Raw genomic sequence first — 17,551 nt, 5'->3', positions numbered from 1 at the left:
AATCATACCTTCCAGGAGATTTCTTTCAAATGTAATATCTCAGAGTGGTAGAGATGATGCTGACCGGTATCCCCACCTATACACACTTGTCATAGTCTAACACCCCAGAAGAACAACATCAGACACGTCGAAATGAAAGCGGTTTATGAAGTCCATCTTGAAGGGCCACTTAAAAGGTATCTGACACTTTTCCTGTGAATAAAACCATTTCTGGTGGGAAAAAGCCCTGGTCCCCTTCATATCTGTGGTACCTGGGGTCCAGCTTCCCTGGATCCAGGCAGGCAAATATTTTTACAATCAAAATCTCTATGTATATATTGAAGGCTGCTGCTTATAGGAAAAAGTATGGTAGGGGATGCAGGGTGTGTGGGAGGAACAGAGGTAGAGGATGAGGATGCGGGATGGAGAGGCCTCAAGGAAGTTGTCTTCTCTCCACACAGGTCTCTCTTGATTTGCTCTAAACCTCACCCAGGCTGAACACACCTGAGAACGGTGAGCGGGTCCACCCCACAGGCTCACTCCTGCTAGCAATGCCCACCTGAGTCAGGCTGAGGCCAAAGGGCATGAAACCCAGTGTCCACCCACAGTGTCTACTCTGGATCCAGTTACTTTGTCTTTCATTTCGTGGAAGCATTTTGCAACTTTAGGTTACAAATCTTTCATTAATCTCAACAGACCTTTGTAGGTGGTAATGGAATAGAACTTTTTTAGAAAATTTAAAGAATAAAAAAATTTAATGGACTTGCTAGCACAGTTTTAGATTTACAGAAAAATTGTGAAGTTTCTCAATTAATATATCATTATGGTACATTCATCAGAATTAATGAACCAATATTGATACATTACTATTAACTAAAGCCCATACTTTACCCAGATGTCCTTAGTTTTAATCTAATGTCCTGTTTCTGTTCTAGGATCCCAGTCAGGCTGCCATATTACATTTAGTCTCTTGAGGCTCCCTTAGCGGTGACAGTTTCTCAGACTTTCCTGGATTTTGAGTTTTTGATCACCTTGACAGTTTTGAGGAGTACTGGTCAGGTCTTTCAGAAAATGTCCCTCAGTTGGGATTTGTCTGATGTTTCTCTCATGATCGGACTATGGTATGGGTTTTTTAAAGACAACAGAGATGTAGTGCCATTTTATCACATAATGTCAAGGGTACACACTAGATTTGGTGAAATGCAGTCATTTCTATTAATCATAAAAAAAAAGAGAGAGACAGAGAGAGGTTATCCTTGAGGAGAGGGGCCATGGGAAACAAGAGGGAAGGGAAATTTTATTGCAGCAAGTGAACATGTGTCCGATTTTTTTTTTTTTTTTTTTTTTTTAGACAGGGTCTCGCTCTGCCACCCAAGCTGGAGTGTAGTAGCTCAGTCTCGCTCACTGCAGCCTCGACTTCTCAGATTCAAGAGATCCTCCCACCTCAGCCCCTTAAGTAGCTGGGACCACAGGTGTGCACCGCTATGCCTGTCTAATTTTTTTGTATTTTTGTAGAGACAGGGTTTCACCATGTTGCCCAGGCTGGTCTCAAACTCCTGAGTTCAAGCAATCCACCCGCCTCGGCCTCCCAAATTGCTAGGATTACAGGCATGAGCCAACACGCCTGGACCATGTCTGAATTTTATAATCATATGTGTATTACATGATTTTTGTCATCAGGAGTTATCAGCCAGAGATACTTGGCACAATTTGTTTTCTTTGTGTCATTAATTTTTTGAGATTTAAACTAATAAATGTTAGATTATTTTTTAAATGGCTATTATTTGTTGAGGCTTGTTCAGGTCCATGCTGTTACTAACGTCCTTGGACTTGGAAGAGATCTGAGGAACAGAGAGATTAGCTGACTTACCCAAGGTCATACAGCCAGCTAGAGGAAGCCAAGATTCTAACTCCAGCAGGCAGCCGCCAGGCAAAAAGTCCGTCCAGGTTCAAAAGTGCCGCACGTCCACCACCTCAGGCTGAGAGGCAGGGACGGCCATGCCCACTTTACAGAAAAGAAAACCAGCTCCGAGGGGTGCGGAAGTGAGGGTGGAAACGGTGCCGAAGACAAAACTAAGGGAGCTGGCTTTGCTACTGGCTTGGGCATCCTTTCTCAGTCCTTCAAAGCAGGACCCGCACCCCGGGACTGAAAATCCTCCCCAGGGCTGGACATTTTCCCTGAATGAGCCTCCCAGACCCAGGAAAACACCTGTCTTGCATCCTCCCTCCCCTAGGCAATCGGCCCCCAGTTCCCAGAGTCTGTCTTGGGGGTGAGGGTGAGCACGGTTGCCCCCTTCTCCTCTTTGAGGCTGTTTTACCTCAAGAACTCAAATCTGAGGCACAGACCCCCTCAAGGGGACCCCACTCCCCGCACCAGTGATAATCCACTCACTCCTAGCCCAAAATAATTCTCACCCAGCCCAATCTCAGACGTGAACCTCGGGAGCACCACCCTAATCCTGAGCCTAGACCCCTCCTACATCGGAATCCCACCGGTGATTCTCACCTGAACCCATTCCGCCCTGGAAATTGGCTCCTGATCACTGAATTCAGGGTCACATGTTTACACCGGGACGGCTGCCCCAGCCTTCCACCTGCCACCCGCTCCCAGTTTCTCTGGCTCTAACCGCTCCTATCTGCCCTGTGGTCACTCCAAAGAGAAAGGGAGAGACTCCACTACCCCTCAGCACTGCTGCACCCCCTGCCCAAACCTCCCTCAAAGCCACCTCCAATCCTGCTCCTGGCAGCACCTGCGCACTAGTGCCACCTGGTGGCTGAAGACCAAACTGCCGCTAGGAATTTCCTGCAAAGAGGCCTTCGGCCATCAGGTCAGCAAAGCACCAACGTGTGATGAGCGCCTACTGTGTGCCAGCACCGCTAGGATGCAAAGACCGAGATGCAGAGTCGTTGCCCTTGAAAAGACCCCGGGGGCTAGTGGGAACGTGGAAGCAGAAATGTCAGTGCCAGGTGTAAGTGCTACAGTACAGAGGCCCTTAAGAAGCATTTTCTTTTGTCAGGGAGTGACAGCAGCCCATGTGAAAACAGAAATAATAAAGCAGGAAGGCATCTTGGAGGAGGAGAGCAGGATCACCTGCAGGGGGCAGGTGCAGCCCACAGGTCACCAGGAGGGGAAGGGGCTGCAGGAATGGGAAGGAATGCAGCTCAGGGGCCCTGAGGTCCAGGTTTCTGCCCCAGTGGAGGCTAAGGCACGGGTAAACTGGAGGGGCCGATCCCACGGGTGTGAGTGAACACTCCTGAGTCTGCACCTGAGTGTCCTGAGGGCTGTTGGAGGCTGGCCAAAGCAACGGCCTTGGAATTATTCTAAAAAGAAAAAGAGCAGGCCAGAAGTGGTGGCTCATGCCTGTAATCCCAACACTTTGGGAGGCTGATGTGGGTGGATTACCTGAGGTCAGGAGTTTGAGACCAGCCTGGCCAACATGGTGAAACCCCATCTCTACTAAAAATACAAAAATTAGCAGGGCACGGTGGCACATGCCTGTAATCCCAGCTACTCCAGAGGCTGAGGCAGGAGAATTGCTTGAGCCCGGGGAACAGAGGTTGAAATGAGCCGAGATCGCACCACTGCACTTCAGCCTGGCCAACAGAGTGAGACTCTGTCTCAAGAAAGCAAAAAAAAAGAAAAAGGGCAGAATGAGCTTCTCATACATTAAAAATTTACCAGTAGCATAACAGTCTGGTGGGGGAAGGACAAAAGGGAATTGGATGAGCCCATGGCCTGAGGTTGTCCCCAGATCCACCTTCATAATGATGGGGGTCTCAGCCCAGGAGATGGAAGCAAACAGGATTGAGGAGGGGAGAACTGACTCCCACCACCACCCCCTTCCATTTTGCATGATTCAGTGTCCAGACGGTTGCTGTGGGTCGGGGAGGGCTGCTGGGCCCCATGGCAGGCACTAGGAGGCTGATGTTTGGCAGCAGGAGCCGATGGAAAGGGTGAGAGCAGAATGCAGTAGCAGCAGGTTTCTGGTAGAGCATCCACTCTGAAACCCAAAAATAAAACTCTAAGCCCCCAACCAATTGATGGATTCCCCCCTCAGCCAAGGGCATTCCAATGTAAACCTGAAAATCTAGTTCAGGCCATGATGGGAAGAGGTGGGGTTAGACATGCCTCATTATACCCTCCTCCCGTTGGAATTCAGGCACAGCTGACCAGCATTAACATTCAAACAGAGATCTTAAGACTGATAAAACAGATTCTGTGTAGCAATAAGACACCAAATTCCAACCTGACTCCAGTATAGCATCATGAGACAGATAGCAGGCCTTGAAAGAAACTGAAATATTTTACCCCAAAATATATTTCTTTGACATATTTTGAAATGGCCCTGTAATGCTGTCTCTTGTGGGGAAAATTCCCATTCTGTAGAGAGTCCTCTTCCCTCTCCAGGTCTTTTCCCTGATCCAGGAGCGAATTAACTAAGAGTCTGGCGCCTTTTTAGGTTTGATAAGAGCTCTGATGCCTGCTCCGTGGAGGCTTCATCTGCATGATAAAACCTTGGTCTCCACAATCCCTTGTCTTAATCCAGACATTCCTTTCTATTGATTCCAGGTCTTTAAATAATAACTCTTTCAACCACTTGCCAATCAGAAAATCTTTGACTCTACCTATGACCTGGAAGCCCCTGCTTCAAGTTGTCCTACCTTTCTGGACAGAACCAGTATACATCTTACACGCACTGATTGATGTCTTATGTCTTCCTAAAACATATAAAACCAAGCTGTAGCCCAACCACCTTGGGCACTGGTCTCATGATCTCCTGGGGCTGTGTCACAGGCCACAGTCTTCATATTTGGCTCAGAACAAATCTCTTCCAATATTTTGCAGAGTTTGATTCTTTTCATTGACAACTCAGAGCAAGATGAAGCCAGGAAAGAGGGGCATGGAGAAGAGAGGTGCACCCCGACACAGGGAGGCACAGCCACAGCCAAGCATACTGGGGTTAAGGCCAGCCAGGATCCAGGGATGGGGACAGAAGCCCAGTGTCACAGATCAGATCTGCAGGATGAAAATACAAAAGAGCACAAAACTAACACCTCCCCTCCCACCACGACTTTGGACACCATCAGGCTAGGGGCAGGGACTGTAGCCTCCATAGGAAACGAAGTCCCTGAGGCCAAGGACAATCATTTCAACTTTGTGTCTTAGGCTTCCTACTGGCCCTTCAGGTAGCAGGTGCCAAGTAAACATTTGCAGGGGGTGACACGACACACCACCCAAAGGCTTTAAGGGTGGAAGCCTGTAGAATTGAGACAATTCTCCTCTAGAAACCAAGCTCATCAGATGACACAGCCCCTCAAACAAGGAAAATTCTTCCCACAGGACATCGCTGCAGACAAGGGGCTGAGCTTACTTTTCTCTCAGAAAGAATTCCAGGTTCCGGTACATCTTCAGAGGCTTCTGCCTGCTTGGAACTCTGCTCCCAGCCTTCTGACCACCCAGGTCCCAGAGGTCCCGACACCTGCTGGGCTGTCACAGAGAAGGTTCCTCCCGCCACTCCAACCTAAGCTTGTCAGCACCTTCCCTGGCACCTGCCCCAACACATGGAGACCCAGAACCTGGTGCAGGATCAGGACTGGGGACAGGGACTGCAGGCCGCGTGTCCTGATGTTTCCCTCAAACCCAAGCGCACAGACTCATCCAGAGATGCAAAAAACATGCTTGCCCGTCTCCAGCACTCCTAGGGAGCCAGGAGCAGAACTGGGAGCAAATGGCTCTGGAACTCAATCTGGGGTTCACGGACACACTCAACTTGTATTAGGGCTTCTTCCTTCTCCTGGGAGAGTCTGTACCCACAGACAACTTTCCATGAGATAATCAGCTCTATTCCCCAGGCCCGAGCACTTAAAATGCCCCCAGGTCCCTTGTGCTGGGCAGGTGGTTCTCCCAGACACCTTATTAGTTGCTGACACTGAACTCGAACTCTTGGAGTCAGTGATCTGTCTGTCCCTTTGCCGGGTAGTTGCCATCCTAAACATGACTGGATTTCTCCAGTGGACAAATAGTCAGTGATATGTATAGATAATTCAGAAAATTGAAATACAGCTAGTTAAACTTTTGAGAAAATGTTCTAGCTTACCAGTAGTCATAGAAATACAATTTACATTTGATGCAACATTGTCAATAATGTGTGTCAAGAACTGTAAGAATATGCATATGGTGTGCCTCAGTTACCCTCACTGCGAATAAATCCTAAGGAAGAAAACAAAAATACTGGAAATGCAAGGCTCAAAAGTTATCCATCACTTTTTTTTTTTTTTTTTTTTTTTGAGACAGTCTCGCTCTGTCCCCCAGGCTGGAGTGCTGTGGCGCGAATTCGGCTCACTGCAAGCTCCGCCTCCCGGGTTCACGCCATTCTCCTGCCTCAGCCTCCCGACTAGCTGGGACTACAGGACCCCGACACCACACCCGGCTAATTTTGTGTATTTCTAGTAGAGACGGGGTTTCACCGTCTTAGCCAGGATGGTCTCGATCTCCTGACCTCGTGATCCACCCACCTCGGCCTCCCAAAGTGCTGGGATTACAGGCATGAGCCACCGCACCCGGCCCATTGTATTTTTAAAAGACCTTTTTAAATGTGAAAAATAACACACAGAAAAGGCTTAACACACTTACAGGCTACTGTCACCCTTGGCCCTGTAAGAAAGGAGAGCAGCCTGGGAACAGGGTCCCTCCTCTGGAACCTAGCCCACTGTCTGTGCGTCCAGCAAATCACCAAGGCCCAGCCAAGCCTTTCCATGGCATGATGACATGAGCACGGTCACAGTCCTCTTTTCTTCTTACCAACCTGTCTTGGTAAGCCTCCCCAATAAAGCCTGTTCCTTAGTCCATATAAATTTTCAGGAATTGTTCCTGAACCTGAGACACAACAGCCGTGTTCACAAAAAGACCCATCTTGCAAAATGGCACAAGACACAGAAAATGAGCATCGGAGACAAAAGGTGATTTTTTTAAAAGAGCAGAGCATGAAAGAAAGAGGGGATTAATGCACCAAGGCTGTTTCTCAGGCCCCTGTCTTGCCCATCATTGCCCCTGCCCAAGCCAGGCAGCTTCCATGCCTCTCACCCCTACATTTCCCATCCCTGGACAGCTCACCTGGGCTCATCTTCTTTCCAAAATTAAAAAAAAAAAAAAGCCTGAGTATTCATCTTCCTGTGAAGTACATATTAAACAGTTCCCATTTGTTTGTACAGACAGACGGACTGAAATTTGAAGCAGCCATTGTCTCTGCTACAAAGGGCCTCTGCAGAATGAGGAGTGGGAGGCACAGGAGCGGGCACATCCTGGGTCGGCTTTTTCTTGTCCCTGAAAGCAAATCATGAGGAGCCCTTGCAGGAGTGGCTGAGCTGTGTACACAGGAGAGAGGATGAAACACTGACTGGAGCCCTGTCCTCAGCAGCCTGAGAAGAGAGGATTGGGATACCAGGTTGGGGGCAAGAAGTGGTGGAAGCAGGAAGGGAAGCCAGTCAGTACTGGGTATGGGAGCAGGAGGAGCCTGCTCCAGGGATGGAGATGGGCCCTCCTCCATAGGGGAGAGGAAAGAATGAAATAGGTAGTAAGTGCCCACCACTTACTGGGCACTGTGTTAGGGGCTTATACACATGATCACTAATAATCCCTGTGACTCGGCGATTCAACCCCTAACTTCACTGGCAGAATGCACCTGCACCCCAGGACTTGTGGAAAAGGCTCCCGTAACGCTGAGTGAAAGAAACTGGAGACAAAAGAACACAAACACTTGATTTCATGTATGTGTGAATCCCAAACACATGCAAAGCCAAATCATCGTGTTCATGATGAGTGCCAAAGGGGTCAAACTCTAAACAAAAACAAGCAGCGGTTCTCTCAGGGCAGAGGCAGGGAGGCCTCATGATTGGCAAGAGACACAGGGTGCCTCGAGGGGCTGGTGGTATCCATCTTGTGAGGTGGTGGTGCTTATGTTGGGCGTTTGCTTTATGAGAATTCATTAAGCTTTACATTTGTTTTATTATGTACTTTTCTGTGTGTTATTTTTCACATTTAAAAAGGTCTTTTAAAAATGCCTTGTGTTCCCAATATTTTTGTTTTCTTCCTTAGGATTTATTCACAGTGAGGGTAACTGAGGCACATTGTATGCATATTGTTTTTTTTGAGACGGAGTCTCGCTCTGTCACCCAGGCTGGAGTGCAGTGGCGCAATCTCGGCTCACTGCAAGCTCCGCCTCCCGGGTTCACGCCATTCTCCTGCCTCAGCCTCTCCGAGTAGCTGGGACTACAGGCGCCCGCCACCACGCCCAGCTAATTTTTTGTATTTTTAGTAGAGACGGGGTTTCACCGTGGTCTCGATCTCCTGACCTCGTGATCCGCCCGCCTCGGCTTCCCAAAGTGCTGGGATTACAAGCGTGAGCCACCGCGCCCGGCCTGCATATTCTTACAGTTCTTGGTACACATTATTGACAGTGTTGCATCAAATGTAATTTGTATTTCCATGACTACTGGTAAGTTAGAACATTTTCTCAAAAGTTCAACTAGTTGTATTCAATTTTGTGAATTATCTATACATACCATTGACTATTTGTCCATTGGAGAAATCCAGTCACGTTTAGGATGGCAACTGCTCAGCACTTTTGAAAGGACAGAAGGATCCACAGAGAGGAAGATACTAAAGACACTCAGAGGTCAGTGCTAACAGAGGTATCAGCAAGGCCCCCTTCTGGAGTGTGAGAGGCAATGAGCTGGTGTCCCTTCCCTCTCTGCAGCCACAGAGCTGCGTGGGTCCTGCATCCACTGAAGCCACTCAAGGAGTGGGCCCTGGGGAAGCAGAGTGGGCAGACCTCACACGTGCCTGGAAGGAGCAGCTCCAGGAGGCAGCAAACCAAAGTGGAAAAAGAGCAACTGGGACCCAGCAGGGGGATGGGAAAAGCACACTGAGGGGTGTAGACAATACCCGCAGGCAGGGTTGGGAAAGGGGCACTCCAGCTGGGGCAGGAAGGAGTTTTGGAGACGGGGATGTGGGAGTTGCAGGGGGCCGCTGAAAGAACCATGAACAAATAGGAACTGTGTGGGATGGGGAAAACATCGGGCATGTTTGAGACTAGTCTGGAGACACTGGAAGAAACCACGACGGCTTTGAATGCCATGCTCGGGAGTTAAGCCTCATCTTGTAAGTCAGCATTTCCCAAAGTATCTGATGAGTCAGAACACTAATTTAGCAGGAGCTCAGCTTAAAAAGAAAAAGAAAAGAAAGGAAGGAATGTGGAAATGCAGAACTCTGTGGACATACATATTGCAAAACACCATATTAAAGAATTTAAGCTGATTTTCCTACTGGACTAGAGACTATGAATATTTCAGAAAGGATCTGGTCTGTATCATTTTCCAAATTTATCTGACCTTTCCTCTCTCCTCCTTTCTCAAGAAGTATCTCTCAGAATTGATGGTCCATGGATCAGGCTGAGAATGTCTCAGTAAACTGGGTGCCAGTCTGTTGATACAGCAAAGGACAGAAGCCAGCTATATTCTGCTCTCCTCTACACGCCCTCACTTTCTTCTCACTTGCCCTACCTCATCAGCAATGTGGTCACTTCCAATCAAACCCCATTTGTGTCACAGTAGTGCAATCATACCTACACGCTAACTATGAGCTATTAGGGTGGGCCTGTCTGTCTCCAGCCCAGATCCTCTTCAGTGATATACTCATTCCCTCCACATATAACTAATGAGCTCCTACTATGTGTCAGCCACTGTCCCAGGTGCCTAGAATATATCTATAAAGGAAGCCTACAAAACTCCCTGCCCTGATCATCCTATTAGAAGGAGAAAAGAACTTCACTGTAATCATAATAAATAAGGAAGGTGGGCATGGTGGCTCAAACCTGTAATCCCAGCACTTCAGGAGGCAGAGGCAGGAGGATTGCTTGAGCCCATGTGTTTGAGACCAGCCTGGGCAACATAGCAAAACCTCATATCTAAAAGAATTAACAAATAAGGAAATGATACAGTATGTTAGAATGTGACAAGGGCTCTGGAAAAGGTACATGGTGGTGAGGTTCTGGACCTGGAGCCAGGGGTGGCTTCAATTTTACATCAAATGGTCAGAACAGTCTCCATGAAGAAGGAGAGTAGGGAAAAAACTGGAAGGAAGTAAACGAGGGCCAAGCAGGCATCTGAGGACTAGCTTCCCGGGCAGAGAAATCAGCCTATGTAAAGGCCCTCTGGCAGGACATGCTGGTGTGTTCCAGGAACAGGAGGCCAGTGTGGCTGAAGCAGATGTGAGCACAAGCACGGCGGAAGGAAATTCCCATACCAGAGAGGTCACGTAAACCATCAGCTCCTTCCTGACCTAGAACCTCCAGATGCCAGAGCCAGAAGGGCCTTGGAGATGGCATGATAATCTACCACTCGCTGGACAGACAAGAAAATGAGATGGGCGCTTCCTTCCTTCCTTCCTTCCTTCCTTTCTTTCTTTCTTTCTTCTTTTCCCTCTCTGGCCCAGGCTGCAATCTACTCGGCTTGCTGCTGCCCACGCCGCGGACTGCCTGGGACTGCCGGCACGCGCCACCGCCTGCCTTTTCGCTGCAGGCACGCGTTCGCCATCTTGGCCACGCTGGTCGCCAGCTCCTGACGCCGAGTGCTCTGCCCGCCTCAGCCTCCCGAGGTACTGGGACTGCAGACGGAGTCTCGCTCACCCAGTGCTCGGTGTTGCCCGGGCTGGAGCGCGGTGGCGTGGTCTGGCCTCGCGGCAGCCCCCGCCCCCCCGCCGCCTACCTTGGCCTACCAGGGTGCTGGGATTGCAGCCCCTGCCCGGCCGCCGCCCCATCTGGGAGGTGGGAAGCGCCTCTGCCCGGCCGCCCCGTCTGGGAGGTGAGGAGCGCCTCTGCCCGGCCACCCACCGTCTGGGAAGTGAGGAGCGCCTCTGCCCGGCCACCCACCGTCTGGGAAGTGAGGAGCGCCTCTGCCCGGCCGCCCCATCCGGGAGGAAGTGAGGAGCGCCTCTGCCCGGCCGCCCCGTCCGGGAGGAAGTGAGGAGCGCCTCTGCCCGGCCGCCCCGTCCGGGAGGAAGTGAGGAGCGCCTCTGCCCGGCCGCCCCGTCCGGGAAGAAGTGAGGAGCGCCTCTGCCCGGCCTCCCATCGTCTGGGAGGTGAGGAGCGCCTCTGCCCGGCCACCCCGCCCGGGAGGAAGTGAGGAGCGCCTCTGCCCGGCCGCCCCGTCCGGGAAGAAGTGAGGAGCGCCTCTGCCCGGCCGCCCCGTCCGGGAAGAAGTGAGGAGCGCCTCTGCCCGGCCGCCCCGTCCGGGAAGAAGTGAGGAGCGCCTCTGCCCGGCCGCCCCGTCTGGGAAGTGAGGAGCGCCTCTGCCCGGCCTCCCATCGTCTGGGAGGTGAGGAGCGCCTCTGCCCGGCCACCCCGTCCAGGAGGAAGTGAGGAGCGCCTCTGCCCGGCCACCCATCGTCTGGGAGGTGAGGAGCGCCTCTACCCGGCCACCCATCGTCTGGGAGGTGAGGAGTGCCTCTGCCCGGCCACCCATCGTCTGGGAAGTGAAGAGCGCCTCTGCCCGGCCACCCATCGTCTGGGAGGTGAGGAGCGCCTCTGCCCGGCCGCCCCATCTGGGAAGTGAGGAGTGCCTCTGCCCGGCCACCCATCGTCTGGGAGGTGAGGAGCGCCTCTGCCCGGCCACCCATCGTCTGGGAGGTGAGGAGCGCCTCTGCCCGGCCACCTATCGTCTGGGAAGAAGTGAGGAGCGTCTCTGCCTGGCCGCCCCGTCTGGGAAGTGAGGAGCTCCTCTGCCCGGCCGCCCCGTGTCTGGGTAGAAGTGAGGAGCTCCTCTGCCTGGCCGCTCCGTCTGGGAGGTCTACCACGGAGGCCAGAAGCAATGTGGGGGCTGGACGTGGTGGCTCACGCCTGTGGTCCCGGCACTCTGGGGGGTGAGGCGGGTTGATCACTTCGGGCTAGGAGTTCGAGACCAGTCTGGCCAACTTGGCGAAACATGAAGAATACAACAGACAAACCAACCAACCAACTCAGTGACAACAAAACAGGTCTACCCTGGAGTCATACTCTAATTTTTTCTATTTTCCTCCCTTTCTGATCCTTTATCCCACTTTCTTTTTCTTCCTCTTCCTTCTCCCTCTTCTTTGTCAAATAGAGGATTGAGTTATTATCACTGATCCATATAAAGTCCCTCTCTCATTTATTTTAACTCCCACCCCCCATTTCTATTCCCCGACTTCCCATGTGCAACCTTCCTAATATGTTTGATACGCATCTTTTTGTTTGTATGTATTTTTAGAAAATGTTTATTGTTTTTGTATGCAAAAAAATTAATAAAAAAAAGTAAAAAAAAGAAAAAAAAAAAAAAAAAGAAAATGAAATGGGCAGGGTAGAGGAACTTCCCCCAAGGGGCACCAGAATAGAAAAGGGCTCCTGGACAGTCCTTCTTAAATCCAACTCTTGCTAAAGCGGATATTGCCTGGACTCTGTGCAAGGCTGTGCTCCTCCTTCCTCTGGACTCTACTAATACCACCCCCAAGTGTCCAGGAAAGACAGCCCCCGTGACCGCAACAGCCAGCCTGGGCGATCCAGCATGCGGTGGCTGTCGCTACAACACTTACCACCAAGGGGCGCTGGCCCCTTGCACAGCTTCTCCCTCACCAGAAACTCCCGCTCCTCGGCTCTGGAGTGCTTGCTGCCCCCACCGGACTCCGACCCTGACTCCACCCCACCCGGTGTTTCCCACCCGTGCTTGCCCCCTTTTGCCTCAGTTTCTCTCTCTTCCCTCTGCCCTGAGTATGAGGCGGGAGAGCCCGGCCCCCAAGAAGAGCCCTGAAAAAGGGACCCCAGCCTGGGTCTGAGGGACAGAGGAAGGACAGGGGACGGGAAAGGTGACCCGGCGGCAGGGTGGGCGGGGTGTGGAATGTGCAGAGTCACCAGTGTTGTCTGCCCGTCCTCCCTGGAGGCTGGCTCTTGCTCGTTCCCTGTTGTGTTGGCTGCTGAGGGGTCCCCAGGGGCCCATTTGGAGCCTGTGAACAGGGCAACCAGGGGTAAGGGCAGAGGAGAGACTCAGCGAGGAGATAGATAGAGAAGCTCGTGTTGACTGTGAAGCCTTTGCTGGGCCAGAGCCCCTGGAAAAGGAGGCCGTTCCTCCACCACCCCATTCATAGAATTTATCACTTTCCCCCAGCAACAGCCCCAGGGAATGGGAAACTGAGGCACCAGTGAAGACCAGCTTCCAGCCACCCGCCTTTCCCGCCCCTGTATGTCTCGAAATGAGACCACGGGTGCATTGTGCCCCAAACCCGCTCTTCTCCGGAGCCACAGCTGGGGTTCCCCAGAGGGCGGGAGAGGGTGGTGCTGCTGCAGGCCCCTTATCAGCCCTGAGGATGCAGACACTGTGAAGCCAGCCACGCCCCACCTGCACACATGCCCAGCTCAGGAGAGGGAGACAGTCCCAAGAGCCCCCGCCCCACCATTCAACAGGGTTCAGGGACAGGAAAAGCCAGGCCTGGGGGAAGTGGGCAGGGGCCTTGGCACAGCAGCTCCTTCACCACACTGCCCTCCAGCTCTCACCCTCCTCCCCCTCTTTTCCCGGCCCCTGACCTGCTCAACAGGCTCAGAGACCTAAACCCCGAATCCCGATAAGTAGAGGTCAATGGTAGTCCCCAGCTGACCAGGGAAACCAGCTCCACCCCTGAACTTTGGTCTTGTCAGGAGCTGGACAGAGGCCAAGAGTAAGGTTTCCCCTCTCCAAGTCAGACTTCCTTCTGGCTGTAGGCTGGGGAAATCCCAGAAGCTGAGCTGCCCTGCCCCCAAGGACAGGGTTGCCCAGGCCAGGGCAGGAGTGCTGCTGTGCCCTCCTGCAGGCAGAGGTGGGTAGCGGTGGAGGGCAGGGCTGAGGGGCCTCAAGGGAAGAGCTGGGGCTGTGGCCACCAAGGAGGAGGGGCTGGGAGGTGGGGGAGGGGGCTGGGGGATACCAGGGGATGAGACAGGGGAGCCAGAAGCCCAAGAGAGCATTCACCCTCTCCATTCTTCCTGAGTATCAGGGTTTTATCGCTATCAGTCAGCTCAGGGGAGAGGGTGAGGGCTGGGGGCAGAGCAGAGGGAGAGGGGTGGTGGGAGACAGGGAAAGCTGCTGATTTGTCTGTCGGGAACAGAATGGGCCCTGCCAGCCCAGAAGGAAGGGACCCTGATGGGGCCGAGGTGAAGGAGGAGACAGGTGGCCAGGCCCACTGTCCCCACACACAGCTGGGAGGTGGCAGTGCTCTCCTCCCACAGCCTGAGGGCGTGGGAAGGAGGGAAATGGATGAACAAGGGGCTGGGAGTGTGAGGTGTCCACATGGCACAGAGATAAGAAGGCAGCTGAGCTATGGAGCCATCCTGGGCATTAGAATAGTTATTCTTGTCCTCGTTTCCCTAGAGATCTCATCACAGGCCCCTTCGCAGCAGCTGTGACTACTCCTCTTCCAGCACTCCTGCTGATGGATTAGGGGACCATGCCCAGAATCCCAGCCGAGGGCAGGAAGCCCCATCTTCCCTGCAGTGAGCAAGCCCCACCCTCATTCTCATCCGTTCCTGTGCTGCTAATGCTCCCTTCCTGGCCAAAGCCAAGCCCTCCTTCTCTTCCTCCTCCAAGAAGCTCTCCGAGACTGACCCTCCCCGCAACTCACTCCAGGGCTCCTCATCCTCACCACCATAACCAAATACTCTTTGTGTTCTGGGCATTGATAGGTGGCTGTGTAAGTGTTCTAAGCGCTGTGGTTTCCTGGGTGTGGCTCAGGTCTCTCCCATTAGGAGCAACTCCAGGGCAGGGACCTGAATGTCAGGTCACAAGCCAGCACACAGGCCAGGGTGGGGAACTGCCAGGTGGATGTTTACAGTACAGAATCCTGATTACATGGCCCTCATCTCTCCATCAAAACCTGTCTGGATCTGAACTTTGCATGACCCCTCCCCCCACTTTCTTCTCAAACCCAGGCCATCTGCTTCTCCCAGCTTCCCATTCTCTGCCAACAGTTCTACCATTTTCCTGTCACCCAGACTTGAAACCTTGCAGACATCTTTGACTCTTTACTCTGACACATCAGATACAGGCTCATATCAAGCCCTGCCTTTGCCGGGGCTCTGACCCCAATCACCTCATTTCATTTCAAGTCAACAAACATTTCCCAGCACCTTCCAGGGGCTGGCTGATGTCAGGTGCTGGTACACAAAAGATGAGTAAGACACCAGCCTTGCCCCAGAGGGACTCATCAGAGCGTAAGTCAGGCCATAATAAGCGCTATTCTAGAAGCGCAGAGGGCTCTGGCAACCAGAGGGATGGATTTCAATTTGAAGGCTGAAGAAGGAAGGCTGGATTGTTTCTGTTTCTCCTTTGTGGAAGGAATGGAGCTGTGGCTCTCTGGGGACTGGCTGGGTGGCCCTGGACAAGTTCCTCAACCTCTGAGCCTTTGTTTCCTCAACAACAATATGGGAATGATAAAAAAAAAAAAAAAAAAAAAAAAAATCCTTGCTGCATTTAGGGAGGATTGGCGGTCATAATATCTAAAATTTATTAGCTCTCATTATGTACCAATGCCTGTCCTAAGTGTTTTATATGTATAGTGTCATTTAATCCTTTCAACAACCCCCACAATGGAGGTGACATTATCATCCTTATTTTCAGATGAAGAAACTGAGGTTCGGAGAGGTCAAATACATTGCCCAAGCTAGCTCACCTAATAAGGATTGGAGCCAGGATTTAATGCAAGATAGTTGTTTTATAATCTGATCCTACTCACCGGTGGAATTTTATCTGCAAAATAACTGTAAATAGCTAACTTTTTTTAACATACTTTGTGCCTGGCTCTATGTTGATTGCTTTACTTGCATTTAATCCTTCCCTGAATGGCAAATACTATTATATTGTGAGGAAATTGAGGATCGGAAAGGTTAAGTAATGTGAAAGTTTGGGCAGCTAGTTCTCTGCAAAGCCAGACTTAAACCTGAGTCTATCTGACTCCAGAGTTCTCTCTTTTGCCCAGCATCCACCCTCAGCTCAGCCCATCTAGTCACCTCCCAGACTCATGCAATCACCCTGTGTTCTGCCTTCTTGCTTTGTTAACACTCCCACCCACTCTACACACCACCTCTGAACTGTCCCATCCCCCTTTCCAATTCCTACCCACTGTTCAAGACCCAGCTGAAATACCACCTTCTCACAAAGCACTGCCTGCATGCTGTTCAAGCCAGCCCTGGCTTCTCTTCCTTCAGACAGCACTCAGCAAGTGACATATATTTTGGCACTTGGTCATATTTAATTGACAGTGTAATTAAATATTATTTGGCTTTGTCTTCTAATTATTTAATGTTTAGGAATCTCGTGTCCCCAATCAGAGTGCAAAAAATTTGAGGGCAAGAACCTTGACTTTCCCTTTACTTATTTTGCCTCCTTCTCTCAACACTTAGCAGAGTGCTAGCACTCAGTCGCCTTAGATAAATAGAGACTTAAAGGGCATTACAGAGCCAGGAATTCCCAGATTATTAATCATGCTCATATCTTATTATATGGATGCATATCTATACAATATATTACCCTGAATTCAGCATAAACGTGAGCTGAAGGCAGTTCCCCGCTGGGCTTCTGGGACTGAGGGTCCTTTGAAGACAGATCAGCCAAAGGGCTGCTGTGCCCACCCCTCCCCACTGGCAGTACCCATTCCTTGGCCTTCCTTCCTTCCTATCCTCTGTATAGGAGAGTGCTGAGAGATTTACCAGTAGGAAGAAGAGGGGAGCCGGTAGTGGGGCTGGGGCATAAGGGGCTGCTGACAGCACTGAGCCCAGTGTGTCTGACCCTCCCGCGTCTCTGCAGTGACCTACACAATCAGGCCCAGCCTCATGTGCTAGCAACCCATACAGTCATACAAGGTCCTGCACTCAGACCTGTGCTTACTGTCTTCATCTTGAAATTCTTAATAATTTTTGAACAAAGGGCCCCAGATTTTTATTTTGCACTAGGCCCCACACATTACGTAACTGGCCCTGCATACATCCACAAAGCCAAAGCCCACATAGGTTACAGTGAAAACACAGCCTGATGTTGAACAGCCTGGGCTCCTTCCTGGCTCTGCCACTTATGATTGATGAGGGATTTGTGGGGCAAGTTACCAAATCTCTCAACCTGCTCCCAGCTCTGTCTCAGTCTCACCGATTCCTCATCTATAAAGTGCAGGCCCCCTTTTAGTGCTTCCAGGAGGGTCAAAAGAGAAATGTAGAGAAAGAGCTTTGTGCAGTGCCTAGCACTCCACAGATGGTGGCTACTATGAGTGCTACGGTGATCACTGCTGAGACAGGAGATACAGATGGGAGTTAGGAATGTAAATGGAACTGGGAAGAGCTAGAGGCTTAGTCTTGAGACCAAAGGACTCTTACTGGAGGTCCAGAGATCCACAGAAAGAAACAGGCCCAAAGAGTGCAGGCCTCCCTTTATTATTAATCACTCTTTCCCTCCCTCTAATTTCCTAATCATACCTCTCCTGCCTCCTCAGCCAGGGCCTGTGCTGTATCTCAGGCAATTTTCTTATCATGTCTTGAACATGAACGTTGCT

Source organism: Symphalangus syndactylus, chromosome 12 (genome assembly GCF_028878055.3).
Source record: "Symphalangus syndactylus isolate Jambi chromosome 12, NHGRI_mSymSyn1-v2.1_pri, whole genome shotgun sequence".
NCBI classification, from domain to species: domain Eukaryota; kingdom Metazoa; phylum Chordata; class Mammalia; order Primates; family Hylobatidae; genus Symphalangus; species Symphalangus syndactylus.
This window is presented reverse-complemented; position numbering follows the sequence as displayed.